The sequence below is a fragment of the Octopus sinensis genome, linkage group LG20 (assembly GCF_006345805.1).
Source record: "Octopus sinensis linkage group LG20, ASM634580v1, whole genome shotgun sequence".
Classification (NCBI taxonomy): Eukaryota; Metazoa; Mollusca; class Cephalopoda; order Octopoda; family Octopodidae; genus Octopus; species Octopus sinensis.
The window spans coordinates 26,636,178-26,657,577 of NC_043016.1; the positions used below are offsets into that span (position 1 = coordinate 26,636,178).

Consider the following 21,400-nt stretch of genomic DNA (forward strand, 5'->3'; position numbering starts at 1 on the left):
GCATACTGGCTTCATTTCTAGCGAGCTTACGCATATCCTCAGCAGTCACGGCCCATGTTTCACTGCCATGTAGCATGGCTGTTCGTACACACGCATCATACAGTCTGCCTTTCACTCTGTGCGAGAGGCCTTTTGTCACCAGCAGAGGTAAGAGCTCTCTGAACTTGCCCAAGCTATTCTTACTCTAGCAGTTACACTTTCAGCACACCCGCCCCCGCTGCTGACTTGGTCACCTAGGTAACGGAAACTATCAACTATTTCTAGTTTTTCTCCCTGGAAAGTGACGGAAGTTGGTCTCAGAGCATTTTCAGTGTTTATTGTTCCTGAGCATCTGCCACATACAAAAACCATCTTCCTAGTTAGCCTTCCTTTGACATTGCTGCATCTCTTATGTGTCCATAGCTTACACTTGGTGCATCTTATAGAGTTTCTACCTACACCTTTTCTACAGATCGAGCAGGGCCATCTACCTGAAGGTTTTGTGATTTGTCTACCTTCCTACTGATTACAACTTTGGTTTTAGCTAGATTGACTCTGAGGCCCTTCGATTCTAATCCTTGTTTCCACACCTGAAACTTCTCCTCCAGTTCTGATAGCGACTCAGCAATTAGAGCAAGGTCATCAGCATAGAGAAGCTCCCAAGGGCATCCTGTCTTGAATTCCTCCGTTATTGCCTGGAGGACTATGATAAATAGGAGGGGGCTGAGTACTGAGCCTTGGTGGACCCCTACCTCTACCTGGAATTCTTCACTGTACTCATTTCCAACCCTCACCCTACTAACGGCGTCCCTATACATGGCCCGCACAGCTCTCACTAACCATTCATCTATCCCTAGTTTTCTCATTGCCCACCAGATAAGGGATCGGGGGACCCTGTCGAAGGCTTTCTCCATGTCAACAAAAGCCAGGTACAGGGGCTTATCTTTGGCTAGGTATTTCTCCTGCAGCTGCCTTACCAGGAATATAGCATCAGTAGTACTTTTCCCTGGCACAAACCCAAACTGCATCTCATCTAAACTAACTCTCTCTCTAATTAGTTGGGCTATGACCCTCTCCGTAACCTTCATCACCTGGTCCAACAGCTTGATACCTCTGTAGTTATTTGTATCTAGGGCATCACCTTTACCTTTGTAGCAGTTGACTATTATACTGCTACACCAGTCATTGGGTATGACCCCTTTGTGTATCACCTGATTAACTATATGGGTGACTAGGCTATAGCCGACACTACCAGACATTTTGAGCATCTCTGCAGTGATTCCTGATGGGCCCGGGGCTTTCCCTGTCTTCATGCTTCTAATTGCCTTAGCTACCACAGAACTATCAACTCGGATAGCTGGTCCCTCTGTTGGGTCAACATTCGGCAGACTCTCTTTATCCCATTCATTTTCTTCATTCAGCAACCTTTCATAGTGGCATCTCCAAACCTCTCTCTTTGCATCCTCATTTAGCGCAAGTGAACCATCTTCCATGCGAACACACTTCTCTCCTACCACATCACGATTCTCTCTCAAACACTGTCTTGCAACACGAAACACCTCCAGTCTTTGGTCCTCACGGCGCAGAACATTGGCAAATTTTTTCTTATCTGCTTCCCCTCTGGCTAAATAAACCTGTCTCCTAGCTTCTCTTTTGGCAGTCTGATACAATTCCCTGCTACCCCCATTTTTCCAGACCTTCCAAGCCTGTCTCTTTTCTCTTATAGCCCTGTCTACAATATTGTTCCACCACCACGTTATTCTAGGTCGAGAGGGGACTTTGCACCAGCCACAGATCTGGTCAGTGGCTCTCAGCAGGTTGTCCCTTAGAAACGTCCAGCTGTCTTCTACCCCTGTGATGCTCTATCCCCTTCTACTTCGTCAGAGGCTTCAAGTAATATGTCCCTAAATCTCTGTCCATTTGCAGGATCTTTAAGCTTCCAGATCCTTCTTCTCCATATTTGTCGTCTTCTGGTTGTCCTCCTAGTCCTGATCCTAAAGTCACTAACTACCAGTCTATGTTGTGGGGTACATTCTTCACCTGGGAAGGTTTTGGCATTTATAAGCAGCCATCTCTCCCTTTGCCTTGTAAGGATGTAGTCAATTTGGCTGGTATGTTGGCCCGTAGGATAGATGTAAGAGGCCAGATCTGGGTAGTTCGAACATGAAAACAGGTACAATATTCCGGGTTGATATGGCAGGTTTAAATGCTGAAGAGTAAACTTTACAGTTATTGTTTATCTTGTGAATAAAATTTATAGATAATCATGCAACTTACCAAACACGGACAGGTTAATTTCAAGATTTGTTACTTACCTAAAAATAAGAGAAAAACAATACAATTAATTATGGCAATATTGATATCGTGGATAATTTTATATAAACAAAATCCAAAAAATAAAACAAAAAATTTTTTTATAGGTGCAGGCATGGCTGTGTGGTTAAGAACTTCAGTTTACAATCATGTCAGACTCAGGTTCAATCTCACTGTCTTCTACTATAACCCCAGGCCAACAAATGCCTTGTTAGAGAATTTGGTTGAAGGATACTGTTTGGAAGACCATAATGTGTGTGTGCGTGTGTGTATGTCCTGAATTGCTTGACAATTGGTGTTGGTTTGTTTATATCCCAGTGATTTAGGGGTTCAGCAAAACAGAGGAAAAGTAAATCAGAAAGAAAGGTTAGGGTTGATTTATGAGATTAAAACGTCTAAAGTAGTGCTCCAGCCTAACTACAGTTCATTGATCGAAGTAAGTAAAAGATAAAAGATGTTCTCTGATAGATATATTGATATGATTAGTAAATATAATTCCTATCAAGAACACATACTACTTTCATGTAGGTGCAGGTGTGACTGAGGTAAGAAGTATAAAGTGGTGAGCTGGCAGAAACGTTAGCACACCGGGTGAAATGCTTAGCAGTATTTCATCTGTTGTTACGTTCTGAGTTCAAATTCTGCCGAGGTCGACTTTGCCTGTCATCCTTTCGGGGTCGATAAATGAAGTACCAGTTACACACTGGAGTCAATATAATCGACTTAATCCCTTTGTCTGTCCTTGTTTGTCCCCTCTATGATTAGCTCCTTGTGGGCAATAAAGAAATAAGAAGTTTGCTTCCCAACCACATGGTGCTGTGTTCCCTTCTGGCATAGCACCTTTGGTAAGTGTCATCTACCATAGTCCAGAGTTAACCCAAGCCTTGTCAATGAATTTGGTAAACAGACACTGAAAGAAGACCATCATATATTTGTGAGACTGTTTGTGTTTGTGTCTCCTTGTTTACAACCTGATAGTTGTAAATGAGTGTCATTATTATTCAAGCAGTGTCATTCAATATTCTGCAAGAACATGTCTGGCCAGGAGGGAAAAATCACCTTACTTAGAAAACAGGTGAGGGTTGGTGACAGGAAGGGCATCTGGTCATAGAAAATTTAACCCCAATAAAATTCAAATCTGTCTGACCTATGCTAGCATGGAAAAGCAGGCATTAAAATGATGATGTAGAAAGGAAATTCATAATGAAAAAGAAGTGTAATGATATGTTGTTTATGCCATTCTTAATGAATAACATTGATATGTGAATAAAATTGGTTATAAGGCAACCGGAATAGAAAAAGCAATGTAACAGACTTGATTCACTAGAAATTTTCCTTTCTGTACTAACAACATTCAAAATATATACAACAGCTGTAATTTTTCTTCTATCCACAACATACTGAATAGGTCACTAAAAGTGTTACAACACCAGCTTTTTAACATTTTTATTATATCAAGAAAAAGTTAAATACATCAAGTATGTTTAGTTTGAAATAATAACATTCTTAAAACCCATTAATCCATCTGTTACCATATTTCTATTCAAATGTGCAGCCTTTGTTTCAATTAAATTTGAAAGTAATGAAAAATTTAGTTAAACTACTTTGTCATTTGGTATTTGGAACATACATATTAAACATGAAATTTTGATGGAAGATTTAAATTTTGATCACTTTAACACTTTTGCTACCATATTTCTGTTGAAATACACTGGTTTCTACTGCTGGATGCCATTCCTTATTGAATCTACTAACATATTCATGGTAACAAATTTACATTTGCCCAGAATATATTAGTTACATCTCTTTTTGTATAAACTCAAAAATTATTACCATTTTAACATCTATTTTCCCATGCCATGGATAATAAGAAAGTTTATATTTTTCCTACCACAGGTTACTGAATCATGATGCAGGGAGTAGAGAGAATTTTTTTCTTCTTTCTTTAGTGATCTTAAATTGCAAGGAACATCATTTTGGGCTTGCAGCTTCAGGGACAACAATACAATGACATTAGTAAGATATGAATTAATGACCATGAAATCAGAAAGACAGCTCATGCATAGGATGGTTAGGCATTAGTGTCAGCTTCATCGTCGGCATCATTGTTTTAATGTCCATTTTTCAATCAATGTTTGTCTGCCTCAAATTAGTTTTGTTGAAGCAGATTTTTCTATAACCAGAGGCTGGGACTTCATGTCACGAAAACTCATTTGCTTCCAAAATAATAAGACAATATTTATCCCCCTTTGTCCTTCAAACAGCAAATGGTGCAATGGCAGGACATGATTCCCCTGATGGATTGTACACAAGGTGACTTTTGTTTACAATTAGAACACACATTTCAAGATACATGGCATGCTCTCTCTCTCTCTCACTCCCTCCTCCCTACCAACCTGCTACACACAACAGGCTTGTTCCAATTTCTATCCACTAAATTTCACAACACACACATCAGTATGCAGCTACTGTAGGAATAACCAGCCAACAGTGACATATAACTCTTTCTCACTCAGATTACTCTTGTCAAATATAATGCTTACATCTCTTCACCTTGTTTTGAATTAATCGTGCATTACCTCATCTCATAGATTTGAAATTTCGACGAAATATAGGCATAGGAGTGGCTGTGTGGTAAATAGCTTGCTTACGAACCACATAGTCCCGGGTTCAGTCCCACTACGTGGCACCTTGGGCAAGTGTCTTCTACTATAGCTTCAGGTCGACCAAAGCCTTGTGAGTGGATTTGGTAGATGGAAACTGAAAGATGGAAACTGTCGTACATATATATATATATATATATATATATATATATATTATATATATATATATATATATGTGTGTGTGTGTGTGTATATATGTATATATATATATATATATATATATATATATATATATATATATATATACATATATGTGTGTATATGTTTGTCCCCCCAACATCACTTGACAACCGATGTTGGTGTGTTTACGTCCCCATAACTTAGTGGTTCGGCAAAAGAGACCGATAGAATAAGTACTATGCTTACAAAGAATAAGTCCTGGGGGTCGACTTGATCGACTAAAAGGCAGTGCTCCAGCATTGCCACAGTCAAATGACTGAAACAAGTAAAAGAGAAGTGATTGTTTATTTTTGATACTGTTGGGAAGGTGTGAGAGGCCAAATCTAGCCAGTTTAAGGCAAAATTAATATTGAATATTTTAGAGGTGGATGTTGCCGATTGAATTACTAATAGATTAAATCGTGTAGTTTTGAAGTGAACTTCTTAACCACACGATTATGCTTGTACTTATATACGTGTTGAAGAAATTGTTTTACATGTGACTGCTTTTTCCTTCGCAAATCTCTCAGCATGGTTGACTGATAAGATCTGAATTTATGACTGATGTTGTCAGTAGTCTTGAATCTTATAACCATTGTGCCTCACAAAATTACAAAATTAGATGTCAGCTAGTGCAAAAAGAAAAAAAAATATATTCAAATGCAATATATTAAAGCTTTACACTTTTAAACAATAACCTAAATAGTTCAAAATATTCAAACAGAGAGTCCGTCAGATCAAAGGATATTACTATGTAGTTTTATGCTTAAATAACTGTGTGTGTGTATATATATATATATATATATATATATATATATATATACACACACACATGAGGGGGAACCCAAAAGTTCTTGGCTTTAAGGATATTGTAAAAGGCCTGGTTGGAGGCCTAACCTCCTGAGTTCTTTTACAGGGCTTAGAAAAAAACTGAAGGACTACTGCAATAAGTGTGTGAATCTGAGAGGGAAAAATGTTGCATAAAATCATAATTAACCGATCTTGTATTTTCTTTTACTCATAGCTGGGAACTTTTCAGTACCCTCTCATGTGTGTGTGTAGGGGGGATGTAGTTATAATTAGATGCAACTGAAGGTACACACAGAGATTCATTCACGTATGCACGAACATGTTTATCTAAGAACATTATTCCACCATATTTTGATATGAATTTACAATATACATAGACAGAAATTTACAAAAATTATATTTCCACTGGCTAAAAGCAATGCTATTATTAACAGTAGAATAACATCTCTGGGTTTTTTTTTTCCTGTTCAATGATATCTAAAGTGGAATTTTTATCATCTTTTTCAATATGCTTGCTGATTTAAAATTTTTTATAAATCTCAAAGCAAAATTCTTGTATTTAGATAATAAAATGATATTTCTTTGGGTCAATAAATAGTTTGTAAACATAAAGACCTTACAGTCATTACACTTGAACCCTGCCCATAAACTTTTGTTTACCATATTTGTGTTTGAGATATGTTTCCTTTATTTGGAAATTAATGAATTAATTGTAAAAACAATGAAGAATTTAGCAAAATAACTTTGTTATTATTAAGTGGGTGTTTCGGACATAAATTAACATGAAATTTTTGATGGAAGGTTTTAATTTAGATCACTTTAAAATAGGATTTTTTTCTTTTTGCATCGTAGAACCAGGAGCAGTCTCAGGTTGGTATCAAAAGAGTTAAACAAGTCCCCCACCACACAACACTACTCTTCAAGAGCTTCTATAAAATGTTCAAGAATTCTGATGAAATAAGGCCTCTCATTGTTTCTTCTACAATAAAGTTTTCTATACTCGCACAAAAATAATAATAAATGAAATAATGGAAAATTGAAAATCTGTTCTGCATTCTTTGTTATCAGATTTGTTTCATCTTGCAAATGAAAATATATATTTTGAACTGCAGCAAAGTTTTTGCCTTTTTTTTTTTCTTTTTATATTATTTAGCTTTTATCTTTCATGAACAATGAATATTTTAAGTCTTGCCTTTTATAAACTACAAAAAAGTATTTTAGAGTAAAGTTAAAAATACACGGTCATATAGAATGCATTAAATTCATGTGCACAACAGTATATTACATAATTTATTTTATTACACTAACTGTCCACATGATTCCAGGATATTTACTGATAAGTGTGTGTGTGTATAGATGTGTATATTTGTATCTATATGCATATATATATATATATATATCATCATTATCATTGTGTAACATCCACATTTCATGCTGGCATGCATTGGCTGGTTTAACAGGAGCCAGCCAGGCAGAAGACTACACCAGGTTTCAGTGTCTGTTTTGGGATGGTTTTTATGGCTGGATGCCGTTCCTAATACCAACCACCCAGCAGAGTGGGCTGAGTGCTTTTTACAAGGCACCAGCACAGATGAGGTTAGTTTTGGTATGGTTTTTATAGCTGGATGCCCTTCCAAATGTCAACCACTTTACAGTGTGGACTGTTTGCTTCTTATGTAGCACCAACACTGGCAGGGTTACCAAGTAACTTGCAGACAAGAAATTTGAGAAGGGAGGGGGAATTAGAGGAGGTGATCTTGTGTCAGATGATGAAAGGTTAGAGTTTGACTCCCAGTATATATAAAAGGCTTCTATCACAGTTTCTGTCTACTAAATTCACTCACATTTGGTCACCCGAGAGCTAAAGTAGAAGATACTTGCCCAAAATACCATGCAGTGATATTAAACACAAAATTACCTGTGGCAGGTTTTCATTATAAACAAAATTTTTAATGAATATTTTCATAAATTGGAATTGGAAGATCAATTTTCTGAAATTTAAAACTCAAATCTTGAATTTTAAAAAAAGAGAGAGAGAAAAAAATCTCTTCTTTGAACCCTTTTCCATAGTGCAGTTTTTGGTGGAATAGTGGGGTGGAAAAAATGGATGGATGGATTCAACTTTGAAAAGTAAATTGAAACTCATTATTGATTCAAATTCAAATTTCCATTGAATCTGATATATTTCAATATTCAGTTTTTTTTTTTTTTTAGAATTAATTTTTTTTTCATTCCATGCCAAATTCCTATCCATTCAGATTTCACACAAATTTAAGCAAAAAAAAAAAAAATCTGTTATATTAATTTCAAGTTTCATGTCAAGAATAATAAAAAAGAAAATGGATAAAAAGTAAATTTATCCTCATGAAGTAAAACCAACAAATTAGATTAGAATAAAAATTTTGAAATGCAATTCAAGTAGAGTTTATTACAAGCATAGATAGATGCAGGTTGAAAGTTGTTCACTGAATGACTTTTTGATAGAAGTATATTTTTGAACAACATTTTAAGCATCATTAAGGCTTCATCTCAATTTATGTCAGTTGTACATTTCTTTCATTCCATTCATAAATATATATATGGTGTATATTCTCAATGTGTTATATAATCCTCAAAGTGTGTTACTACACTGCTCGATGTAGGTAACACAAAAAGTCATGATTTTAATGGAGATTGTATAAAGAAGTAGAGTAAAAAAAATATCGTTTTTATAACCACTTTTTCAATATTAGTATCGGTCAGATGCGATTTTGCTGAGGCAGATATTCTACAGCTGGATGCTCCTTCTGTCACCAACCAACACTTGTTTCCATGTAGGGTAATATTCCTCATAAACAGATACGTTTTCAATGAAAATTAGGAATGAAGGACTCTTCTTGCTTGGCAGTGGCATTCATTCACAAACTATACTGTGAAGTTGAAACAAAGAGACAATAACATACACACAAACTCATAATCACACAATCATACTTATATATATATATATATAGATACAGATAAATAGATAGATAGGTAGGCACTTCCCTTGATGATTTTATCCATGAACTGTTTACGAGTGCGTAGTTATACAGATACATGTCATGCATATTGGTAGACCAATGGGCTCCACATGCATGTTTCTACATGTAATGCATCGGTCCTGTATGTGCTTATATATGACTATAATGTGGCGCCGGTGATGATTTAGAAGTATATACATTATCATGGTGCATGCAGTTACTTCTATATTTCTGAAAACTAATTGTTGTCATAATAATAATAATAATAATGAAAATTTCTTCCTCCCCTTTATCTCCTTCCACACATAGCAGTTGTGTACCCATGAAGGCTTTACAGGACTAAAAGAAAATCTAATTGTAATCAATGCTGCAACCTGTACCTACTTACACTAAGCTGAAGGACCCGTTACCTTCAGGCAAGTAGCCACAAGGATTTTCTTCTTTCCAGATGTTGAAAACACCCCCACAACTTCCTTCTCAGGCTTCCCAGGTTCACAAGCTCAGAGTTGTCACAATCAATGCTGACACTGTGAAAGACAGATCTGGCAAGATTGTTGAAATGCTAGAGCAAAGGCATGTAAATGTGTGCTGTGTGCAAGAGGGGAGCCTAAGCTAGACTACTTGGGGAGATGGAGGGGAGCCTAAGCTAGACTACTTGGGGAAACAGAAACATAGATACAAGTTTTTCTGGGTGGCTACCAATGATAGGTTAGCTGGTGTAGGTATCTTTTGGCAGAAAAATGAGTGGGTAAGGTGATTGAAGTAGTCAAGGTGTGTGATAGGATTATTAAGCTGAGATTAGTCCTGTTTCATGTAACAGTGTCATTTATTTCTGCATGTTAGACTGGACTTGCAGATATTTACAAGGACAATTTCTATGAATCCCTTCTACAGACTGTTTCAACAATGAAAGACAATAACATTCTCATAATGGCAGGGGACTTCAATGGCCATGTTGAAAAACACTCCAACAGTTTTCATGGCATGCATGGAGGTTAACTGTTTAGTTCCAGAAATGAAGAGGGAACAAAGCTGCTAGAGTTCTGTGGTGCTCCTGTTAAATATTAATTTTAAAAAATATACATATGCTCATGTATACTAGTTCTATTTTTCCTGTTTACATCACCTTACCTGTGTGTGTGTGTGTATATATATATATATATATATATTATATATATATATATTTATACAATGCATATATGTATTTTCAGTGGGGTGGCAAGTTCAAAAGAGATTTGTCTGGAACAATGTATTTAAAACAAAGATAAATCTGAGAGCAAATAAAATATTTAATCTGTAAACATTAGTCCAACAAAATATATAGTTCTTGGAGAACTGTATGTGAAACAAAATATATTTTGTTGGACTGAAGATAATGAATTATTTATATATATACACACACACAATTTTGTGGGTAGAAGGTACCACTGAACACATTTGGTACAAGTTACATATATTATTTTGTAACTGTTTGATTCAGCTCCATGCAACTTAAAGTTTCAGTCTCATGAATTGAAGTTAACTTGTAGAACTTGTGTGTGTGTGTGTGTGTGTGTGTGAGAGAGAGAGAAGAGAGAGAGAGAGAGAGATGTTCTGTTTCCTTTCACTTTTATTTATGTACTGAAATAAATGTCTTGTATTCTTATTCTACGTTCTGCTACTTTTATTGCATTTTGATAGCATAGTACTAAAATATAGCCCTGCAAGACTTAAAAAAAATTTAATCAGCCTTTAATAGCTGAAGAGGATTACGACTATTATTGCTTCTCTCATTAATAATTATTAATGAGAGTAGTACAACAAACATCATGAACATAAAATGGAATCTAACAGAGATTAGATAAAATAATTAAGATAATTATTGTTTCATTTATTTACCACCAGGACTCCATCCATCCATTCATTAATTCATTTAAAACAACAATTGTTATAAAAAGGTTTACAGGAGGACATGTGGCGATGTTCAAATACATTTTCTGCACTTACTCTTTCCATTACAATGTAATGTCAAATATGAAAACCACTACCCCCTCTAGACCTATTTGTGGATACAATTTTTTACAGAAATATAATACTTTACTTAATTTTGATTCTGGTGTTTTGTATTAAACTTCTTGTATTATACAGAGGGTTAAGAGGTCTTTACAATATATATGCATATATGTCTTTATATTATATACATATAGTATGTGTGTGTGTGTATTCTTTTATTTGTTTAGTCATTTGACTGCAGCCATGCTGGAGCACCGCCTTTAGTTGAACAAATCGACCCAAGGAATTATTCCTTGTAAGTCTAGTACTTATTCTATTGGTCTGTTTCGCCGAACTAAGTTAAGAGGATGTAAACTCACTATCATCAGTTGTCAGGCAATGGTGGGAGACGAACACAGACACACACACTCATATATATATATATATATATATATATAATATATATATATATATTATATATATATATATATATGACAGACTTCTTTCAGTTTCTGTCTACCAAATCCATTCACAAGGCTTTGGTCAGCCCAAGGCTATAGTAGAAGACACTTGCCCAAGGTGCCACGCAGTGGGGCTGAACTCAGAACCATCATGTTGGGAAGCAAGCTTCTTAATCACACAGCTACGCCAATTGTGTGTGTATACACTTTATAAATGCATGCACAGGCATGGCTGTTTGTAAGAACTTTTGCTTCCTAACTTCATTGTCTCAGATCCAGTCTCATTGCATGACGAAAGTCTCGTGAGTGGATTTGATGGACAGAAACTGAAAGGCGGTGAGCTGGCAGAAACGTTAGCGCGCCGGGCGAAATGCTTAGCGGTATTTCGTCTGCCGTTACGTTCTGAGTTCAAATTCCGCCGAGGTCGACTTTGCCTTTCATCCTTTCGGGGTCGATTAAATAAGTACCAGTTACGTACTGGAGTCGATATAATCGACTTAAATTCGTTTTTCTGTCCTTGTTTGTCCTCTCTGTGTTTAGCCCCTTGTGGGTCGTAAAGAAATAAGAAACTGAAAGAAGCTTGACGTGTGTATTGCTCGCGCTCGTGTTTCCCTACCCCACTACGATTGACAACCGGGTGTCGATCTTTTTTTTTTATTATTTGATAAAAACGTACAGGGGTCGATTTGAAGGGCTATGCCTCAGCATGACTACAGTCCAGTGACTGACAAGTAAAGGATAAAAGAACTATATAACAATATATCCCGGTATAGTATATACTGTGTATATCTTACAACAGCAGTTGCTGTGACAATTTAGTTGCTGTTGCGGCCACCGCCTCCATCAGTGAAATAACTGAATGGATAGGTGGTTTGATAAGTATGCGACCAGCAGCAAGCTTTGTTGTTTGAAACTAAGCTAGCTGCCTTTAAGAGAGTTGTTAGACCTGTTAGTTATAGCGGCAAAATTATGCTATCTTTAAAACTGGGAGTGACAAAATACACAATGCTAAGGCATAAAAAAAAAAGACAGGATGGACACGGTTGGAATGCCTTTGATGGAAGGTCTGTTCGATCGTGGTTAAAACTGGGGATTAAACAACAACAAATAAATATTTTTAAAATTGCTAGTAACGATGATTTTTTTTTTTAAACAGAACATCTTGTACGACGAGGGATTTTTTTTATCTATCCAGTGGTTCCCAACATCTGCAAAATTTAATGGAATTATTGACGTGTCTTTGCGTTGAATGATTGAGTGATTGATGTTTTTATGTCGAGTTATATATATATATGGATACAAACTTCAGATTGAAGGATTACTCAGACCCCCCCTCCTTTTTTTTTTTTTGTCTGATAGAGTATATATTTCTTTACTACCCACAAGGGTCTAAACACAGAGGGGACAAACAAGGACAGACAAACGGATTAAGTCGATTACATCGATCCCAGTGCGTCACTGGTACTTAATTTATCGACCCCGAAAGGATGAAAGGCAAAGTCGACCTCGACGGAATTTGAACTCAGAACGTAACGGCAGACAAAATACGGCTACGCATTTCGCCCGGCGTGCTAACGTTTCTGCCAGTTCACCGCCTTGTCTGATAGAGTATAGTTAACTTTTTACAAGAAGGATGACAGTTACTTCGAAGTCGACTTGCTAGCCGCAATCATTCTGATGTCACTGTCAACTTTTTCATTGTAAAAGTTAATAAATAGATAAATAATTAGAAATAGCCAGGTGGAAAGAAAGACAGACAGATATTCATGTTTAATATATACATATGTACGCGTACGCGCGCTCACACATTGTTCAAAGGACTATTCAATACAAGTAGGATACAAATAGACTGAAAGAAGCATTCGTTTTTAACGGAAGGACTTAAAGTTATAAATAATAGCATGTAAATAAATATTGGGTTAAAAAAGACCTTCAGAGAAGTGAAACGTGAAAGCTGCCTACCCAATGGTAGAACGTCTGTCATGTTTATAGAGAACGTGGGTTCGGTCCCAAGGGTAGAAAGGGTTATTGAACCTAATATTTATCAACATGCTATTATTTATTATTATTTATATATATTATATAGCTTTATCTCTGTTGGATTTCTCCATTAAGAACGTATCATTTCAAGTTTCCCGAAATTTCTAAAATGCCATGAAAAAATATATATTTTCAACTGGCCCTATGGATGAGCTTGTGCCGGTTAACAGAAAGTGTTCAGTTATATGTATGTAATATATGTGTGTGTATATATATATATATATATATATATATATATATATATATACCGGACTACTTATCCGGCAAGCTTGGTACCGAAGTGTCCCGGATTTCTGGAGACAGTCTAAATATATATTTAAGATATAAAATGAAATATGAAAAGTCGAGAACTAAATTGCATTTAACAGATAGAATTTAATACACTTCCAAAAGCAGGGCTTGTTTGATATTTATTGATATACTGAAAATTTCTTAAATATACCTTAATGTATACAGTATATTTATGGGATGAAAAATGAACGAAGGAAAGTAAAAATAAAAACATATTTTACTTAATAGATACAAATTAATGCAATACTAAAGCAGTGTACGTTTAATCTTTACCTACTCAAAAAAGTAAAACAAATTTTTTTTTTTGACACACCGGATGTATATCAACTAACTTCAGTATATTGCTCGTTATTGCGTTTTTTTTTTCTGGAAATTCTGGAAGCTGGATAAGAAGTTCGATACTATATCTTATGTATTATACTGACTGCATACAAACAATACTGCCCATTCAGACATACTGGTGCCTGTCGTGAAGTAGGTCATTGTCATTTGTATCACCCGAATGTTTGTCTCTTATAAATTGACCTACGAAGGATCTAAATAAACTGCAACAATAAATTTACTTTATTATTACTTTCTATGTGCGCACGCACACACACGTGTGTGTGTGTGTGTGTATGTGTGATGGAGTGCTTTACATAAAATGTGTTTACATTTATGCGTGACTGCCAGACCAGATCTATTGGCACCAGTTGTAAGTTCACAGAGTACCAATAAAGCTAAACCTTTTCTCCTTTGAACAATAATAGGTGCGGCAGTTTATATTATAATTTATTTGATTGCAAACGTGTGTGTGATTAACAGATTAGAAGTGATTTTATTGTTGGAAGAGGCCTAAGATTTTTACTAAAAATATGACGTAAGACAAACACACACACACGTACGCATACACATATATAGACTCTTAACAAGTTTTGAGGAATCGCCTCGATGAATTCTGAAAGTAAACGGATCCCAACCCCCGTCTTCAGTATGATTTTAACTTTTGAATTAAATTTCTTGGTTCATAACTAGCACATCCGTGCCGTCAAAAATGCCGACCGTTTTATTAATGATAGAAAATGGCGCATCAAAACAATGGGAGCGGTGACTTGACTAGTAGTTTTTTAAGTAGAAGGCGTCAACGAGTATTTCCCTTGCAGTTGCATTCTCTACAAAGGTTGAGTTAACGTTGAGATAATTAGAACAGTGAGCATTTTTTCTTTTTGCATACTTATTTGCATTAGGTATGTTATCACTAACTCAACTATTGTTTTTCCACGTGGATGGTGCCTCCGAACAACTTCCCCAGTTGTATACAATGTGTGTGTGTGTGTGTGTTCAAAAGGAAAAGATCCATATATATATATATATATATATATATAATATTATCCCCCAAAAAACCTCTCCCAGTCAAGTCGTTCCTATTTTTAAAAAGGGGGGATAAATCGCGCCCTGTAAACTACCGCCCAATCTCACTCAACTTACATATCAAAGTATTTGAGAGAATGTTGAGATCAAGAATAACAGCCATCCTAGAACAAAATCATCTCCTAAATTGAAATCAGCATGGCTTTTGTGGTGGGAGGGACTGTCTAACACAGCCCTTCCACCACTTTGATGACGTCTTAAATGCACTAAGTGAGGGCTCCAACGCGGATGTCATATACCTTGATTTCAGCAAGGCCTTTGATAGAGTCGACCACAATATATTGTTGAAGAAACTATCCAACACAAGAGTCGGTGGAAAGCTACTTCAATTGGTTGGGTATTTCCTAACAAACAGGAATCTAACAAACAGGTACCCGCAGGGTACCGTGCTGGGTCCACTTCTTTTTATTGTCTGTATCAATGACATTACAGATTCCACTGAACATAGCACCATAAAAATATCATCCTAGCAATTTCGGCTGGGATGATCCGGTTCCTGACTGAAGATTAGAGGCTTCGAATGACCCGTCCGTTTTTTGGGTCGTCTCTTTGTGTGTTTTGCGTTATTGTCCCATTATGTATTTTTATATATAACTGTGCCCCAGCATGGCCACAACTCGTGAGCTGAAACTAGATAAAATAAAAAAAATAAAAAAATATTATTGCGGCGTAACGTACACCTTGTTCTCTTATGTATATATATATATATATATACGCGTGCGCACACACACACACGAAAATGACAATATATCTGGTAAGAATTACAGATATTATTTAATAACTAGCATATCCGTGTCGTCACAAATACCGACAATTTTATTGTGTGTGTGTGAAATTGTTAAAGTAAATACCGTAATTCCTCGAGTATAGTCCGTCCTTGAGTATAATACGCAGGGGATTTTTAGGGGGTTGTACCTCTGAAAAACCTAAACCTTGTGTATAATACGCATTCCTTCTCTAACTTGAGTCAAGGAGGTCTATATAACGTCCTTGGTTTGTAAAAATGTATACGGTAACGTCCTTTATTATTATTGTATATATAACATAATACAAATGTGTAGCTTTTTTGCGCATTTTGTTTGCAAAAAATAAAGAAATAACACTAATAACAATAATAACGTTTAATAAATGTTGCTTACTGCAAGTTATGGATGATTCTATTATGACTTCATTGCTTTCAGGCTTAGCTTAGGGTATTTTCGCGTCCGACATCACAAAATACATCTGAATAAACATTGCCGGACAGCAAATAGAGACTCGGACATTGCATAGAAAATAATTTTCATTTTTAACCTCGTATATAGTACGCACTAGGGATTTTGACCTTTAAATTTTAGGGAAAAAATGCGGATTATACTCGAGGATTTACGGTATTATTTACGATAAAAATCTGCACAGCGACTTCAAAGTAAAACCCATCGTGACAGTTCGCCTGCATTTAGCACCTCTCACTGTCAGTCACTCCCGCTCCCTTTGTTGTTATAGTTTCCTTCTACCAGCATGACCGACAGGCGATACGATGCGTTTTACAATATGACTCGGCTCTAAGCAATTTAGTGTTTTGTTTGGGCTCATAGGACGAACCTAACTCTAGAAGTATCTCAAAAAGACCCTTCTCCATATATGCCTGATGACGAGACAGGTTCGTCCTATCAATTTCGTATGGAGCTGAGTCAAATTGTTATTAAATAATATACATGCATGGCTGTGTGGTAAGAAGTTCGCTTCCCATCTACATTGTTCAGGTTTCGATCCCGCTGCGTAGCACCTTGGACAAGCGTCTTCTACTGTAGCTCCAGGCTGATAAAAGCCTTGTGAGTGGATTTGGTAGACGGAAACTGGAAGTGTGTGTGTGTGCGCGCGCGCGCGCGATTGTATAATATATGTCTTAGTGTTTGTCCTCGCCAACAGCTTCACATCCGGTGTTGGTTTGTTTACGTCCCCGTGATTTAGTAGTTCGGCAGAACAGTTCGATAGAATAAAGTACCCAGCTTAAAATGCAAATGCTGGAGTTCGACTTGTTTGACTAAAAACACGAATGACTGAAGAAAAGATCTACATACTCAATGCTTTCTGCTTCATGTCTATACGTATTTTATTATAACTCATTATATATGATCTTAGCTTCGCCACAGACATACATAGTTAGCTTAGTACATATCTAATGAGCAATCAATCAATCAGTATGCTTTATATTCAACGCCTCTTTTTTTCTGTCTCTTAGTAAGTACTACATAATTTCTCATAAATAAAATATATATATATATATATATATATATATATATATATAATATATATATATATATATATATATATATATTATATATATATAGTCTTCTACTAAGTCATTTTCAATCGTTCCACTTCGGTCGTACCAGGCATACTTCAATCAATTATATCGATTGTAGTAATTATTTCAGCCAGGTACTTTTTTTTATCGATCTCTGAGGAACTGAACCAGTAGATAGGTTACGATTTTTTAACACAAAGAGACAAATCATCACCGATAAAAACATATTATATGTATGCATGATGTAAGGCCTCATATATCTCATTATACATAAGCGCACGTATGAAATACATAGTATATATATTGACCTTCACTCCATTATTATTATTTTATACTACGATATAATATATATATATATATATATATATATATATATATATATATATATATATATTTGTGCATTATTGTACGTGTATGTGTCTATGTATATTAAACATGCTATAATATGCATGCACATACACGTACACGCATTCTATATATGACAATACAATTGGCGATGGTGAATAAGCAAGCTTTTTGATGTTGTATAAAGATGATTTAGACAATAAAAGATCCTAAAAGATGATTATCCCTTATACAATCGATGAAGATAGATATTTTCTTTTTAAAATGGTTGCCATATTATGTTATATCATTTGAGATGACATTAACATCCCATAGGATTTCTCGATTTTACACACGCACGCAAACACACACACACACACGCACGCACACACGCGCGCGCACACACACACACACACACACACACACGCGCCGCACACACACACACACACACACACAGGCTGTCTGTCTGTATGCAGTCCTTGAATCTCCTAAAAAATAGCAATCAAATTTTCATCAGATTACAGGTAATTCTCTTTAAAAGAAAAAAAAGGACACACCGCATAACGTAGTGTAAATGTTACTATACCGAAAAAAGAAATGAAAGGAAGGAAAAAAATGAAATGGTTACAAGTGGAACGGCCTTTAAACCTAGGACTGACCGGATACGACATCAACCACGGTGCTGATGATGGTGATAGAAGTAACGATAGCAGTGTATAAGTGGAATAAATGTTGACATGCTTTCCGTCTTTTGGTTCAGTCATGGGATTGTGGCCATGCTGGGGCACCACTTTGAAGGGTGTGGTCTAATAAGTCGCCCCATTAATTTTATAGTGTAACACTTATTCTCTTCTTACTTTTTCGACGAACCGCTAAATTACGGGGAAGTAAATGAACCAACACTGGTTGTCAGGCGATGAGGCTGAGGAAACAAACTCAAAGACATCTATATATATATGTGCTTTGTCCTTCCACAAAGTTTCTGCCAACCTAATTCACTCACAAGATGTTGGTCGGCTTGGGGTATAGTTGAAGACACTTGCCCAAGGTGCAACACAGTGGGGACTGAACCTGAGACCAAATGATTACAAAGAGAGCTTCTTAACCAGTGAACATGACAATTTTAATGAAGTCTGCTTGAATCGAGATAAAGCAGCACTGTTGGACATCGGTCAATTGAAGCTAACATAGTTAAGGGAGATAACCCAAAATATATAAGCAAAAACTAGTAAACATTTTCAGAAATGATTTGCCACACCAGAGATACTGGTTAATATAGGAAATATGTAGAGCTGTAAGGCAGAATAATATACTATATTATATACAACAGGGGTGACTACTGTGGACATATTTCAATATCATTAGACCTCATCAGAGAAGCATGGTTATTCACGTTCCTGCTAGATCTATGGAATTTTAGGGAAATATGAATGATTAAATAACGTTAAACACCGTTGGAAATAATTCGGGAATAACACTGGATGATTGTGTAGTTAGTTGTATATATACTTCGTTGCCATTGTGATAGCAGATCCGTGGCACACACAGCACACATATGTGTATATAGAAAGAAAAAGAAGAGAAATATAGACGAATACAGGGATATCAAATATCTTGCAACATAAGTTCTTGATTTAATACAATTATCTATGCCTTTCGATGATGCATCATAATTACCAAACGGCAATTATGACCAGCCCCACTTGAGGAGGGACTATGATATCAAGATTCAAAAATTCTCCTAAGTTAACCTGCCATTAGGGAAAAGGACATGCTAATTGCCTGGAGATAACAAAGTAGTCGTGGTTCTGTAGCTATCATCTGCACAATAATTACCTGACCTCATCACAGTAGTGAAGATACACAGACTTATCCAAAAAAGAAAAAAAGAACATATTTATAACCAAGGTAATTTGTATTATTTAAACAAAAATTAGCTAAGAGAAATAACTGAGAGTGGCTACGAGCATGTATTTAAACAATCTGCACAAATTCAAGTATACCAAACACCTTAAAATATAAATTCTTAATTTAAGATTTTCTCTTTCTCTAAATAACGCATCATAATTACCAAGTGGCAATTAAAACGAGTTCCACTTGAGGAAGGGAAGTAATCTCAAGATATATATGTATGGATTTGTGGGCGTGGGCGTACATGTGTACACACACACACACACAGAGTAATATCTCACTTTACGAGGACCCGCTATACGAGACACCAGGTTTACGAGTTTCATTTCCAGCTCGCATTTGTATGGTGAGCTGAAAATTTTCAAGCACAATATCTGAATTTTGAACGAACTGCAAAAGTTTCTACTACCATAACAAATGCTTCTGCGTGTTATCGAGAAATTTATGGAAAACCAAAAAATGCTTCTTCTAAGCAAACAACTCTAGATTTGTTTTTAAAAAAGAAATCTGCAAGTCCGTCTACGAGTGCTTGTGAATCGGCGATCGTGTCTACAAGTGATGGTGTGCGATATATATATATATATATATAGCCAAACTAAACAATAATAACAATCGTCCCTTCCAGGACAGTCACATTATGTTGGCAAATAGTCTTTACTTTAAAGAATTGTTACTGAGTATCTCTCTTTGAGAGATTTAGAAATAATAATGTTTCTATTTATTAGATCAGTAATTGTGTGTCATTTTGAAAACTATATATTTTCAAACGGGAATTAGCCAAACAGCTAATCTGTGTTGATAAAGAGCAATAACCCAAAAACCAGTTCACATGTTGCTTTTTGCTGGATGGAGGTACTGGACTACCTATTCGAAAATATAAGGACACAGATATTGTGTTGTATAGCCAGCTGGAAACTATGTCTTCTGGGGCTAAACAACAGTAACAATCGTACCCTTCCAGGACAGCCACATTTATGTTGGCAAATAGTCTTTACTTTAAAGAACTGTTACTGAATAACTCTCTTTGAGAGATTTAGAAATAATAATGCTTATATATATATATATATATATATATATATATATATATATATATATATATACATACACACACACACATATTTATATACATTTGTGTGTGTGTGTATAATAATAATAATAATAAATAAAAAGAGCTATAGAATTAGATGTGTGCTGTTTCAGTCTCGCAGAACAAGAGTCGTGCCAGTTCCACATTTCTGACTCTGAGGCGTCAATAACTTAAGACACTGGAAGCCAAGTTGTGACTAGACATCATTCATAGAATAATGTTTAAAATTTAAACTAAGCAACAAGTTTTTCCCCCGCTAATTGTTTATGATAGAAACAGTTCCAGCCATGTCCATACCACCTTTCTTTTTCATAGGTAATGTGCAGCCAGGATTACATTATCCATGTTCGTTTTAACTTCTTTTAAGACAGTAGTGTTTGATTTGAGGTATATTTGGTTCCCTCGTACTTATATCTTCTTGCTCGTCGATTTCTTACCTAAATTGACAGACTCATTCTCTCTGAAATGCTAAATTAGGTATGTGGTCCGAGAGTGCATGAATTCCCTCTCTCTCTCTCTCTCATACACACACACGCACACAAAAGCAGGGATACGGGCAGCTAAGGAATAAACTAAGGCGATTAAAGGAATAGAGCTGAAAGTGAATAAAAACAATGTTTGGCGAGGCCTTTCATAGCTGTTATCTACATTAATTCTTCGTAACTTCAACAACTAAGACGTGACCTTAATCA

The 21,400-nt window shown here is 35.9% G+C and overlaps 1 protein-coding gene across 1 annotated transcript in view; it reads right to left on the reverse strand.

Moving 5' to 3' along the window:
• Positions 1 to 14,189, reverse strand: part of LOC115222653 (lysine-specific demethylase 2A) — an 87,812-nt gene extending 73,623 nt beyond the window's left edge. The window contains exons 1-2 of the mRNA XM_036511688.1: positions 14,112 to 14,189; positions 2,257 to 2,294 (exon numbers count right to left, since the gene is read on the reverse strand). The gene's annotated coding sequence lies outside the window, so the exon portion shown is untranslated. The remainder of the gene's footprint in view (positions 1 to 2,256; positions 2,295 to 14,111) is intronic.
• Positions 14,190 to 21,400: the final 7,211 nt, after the last annotated feature.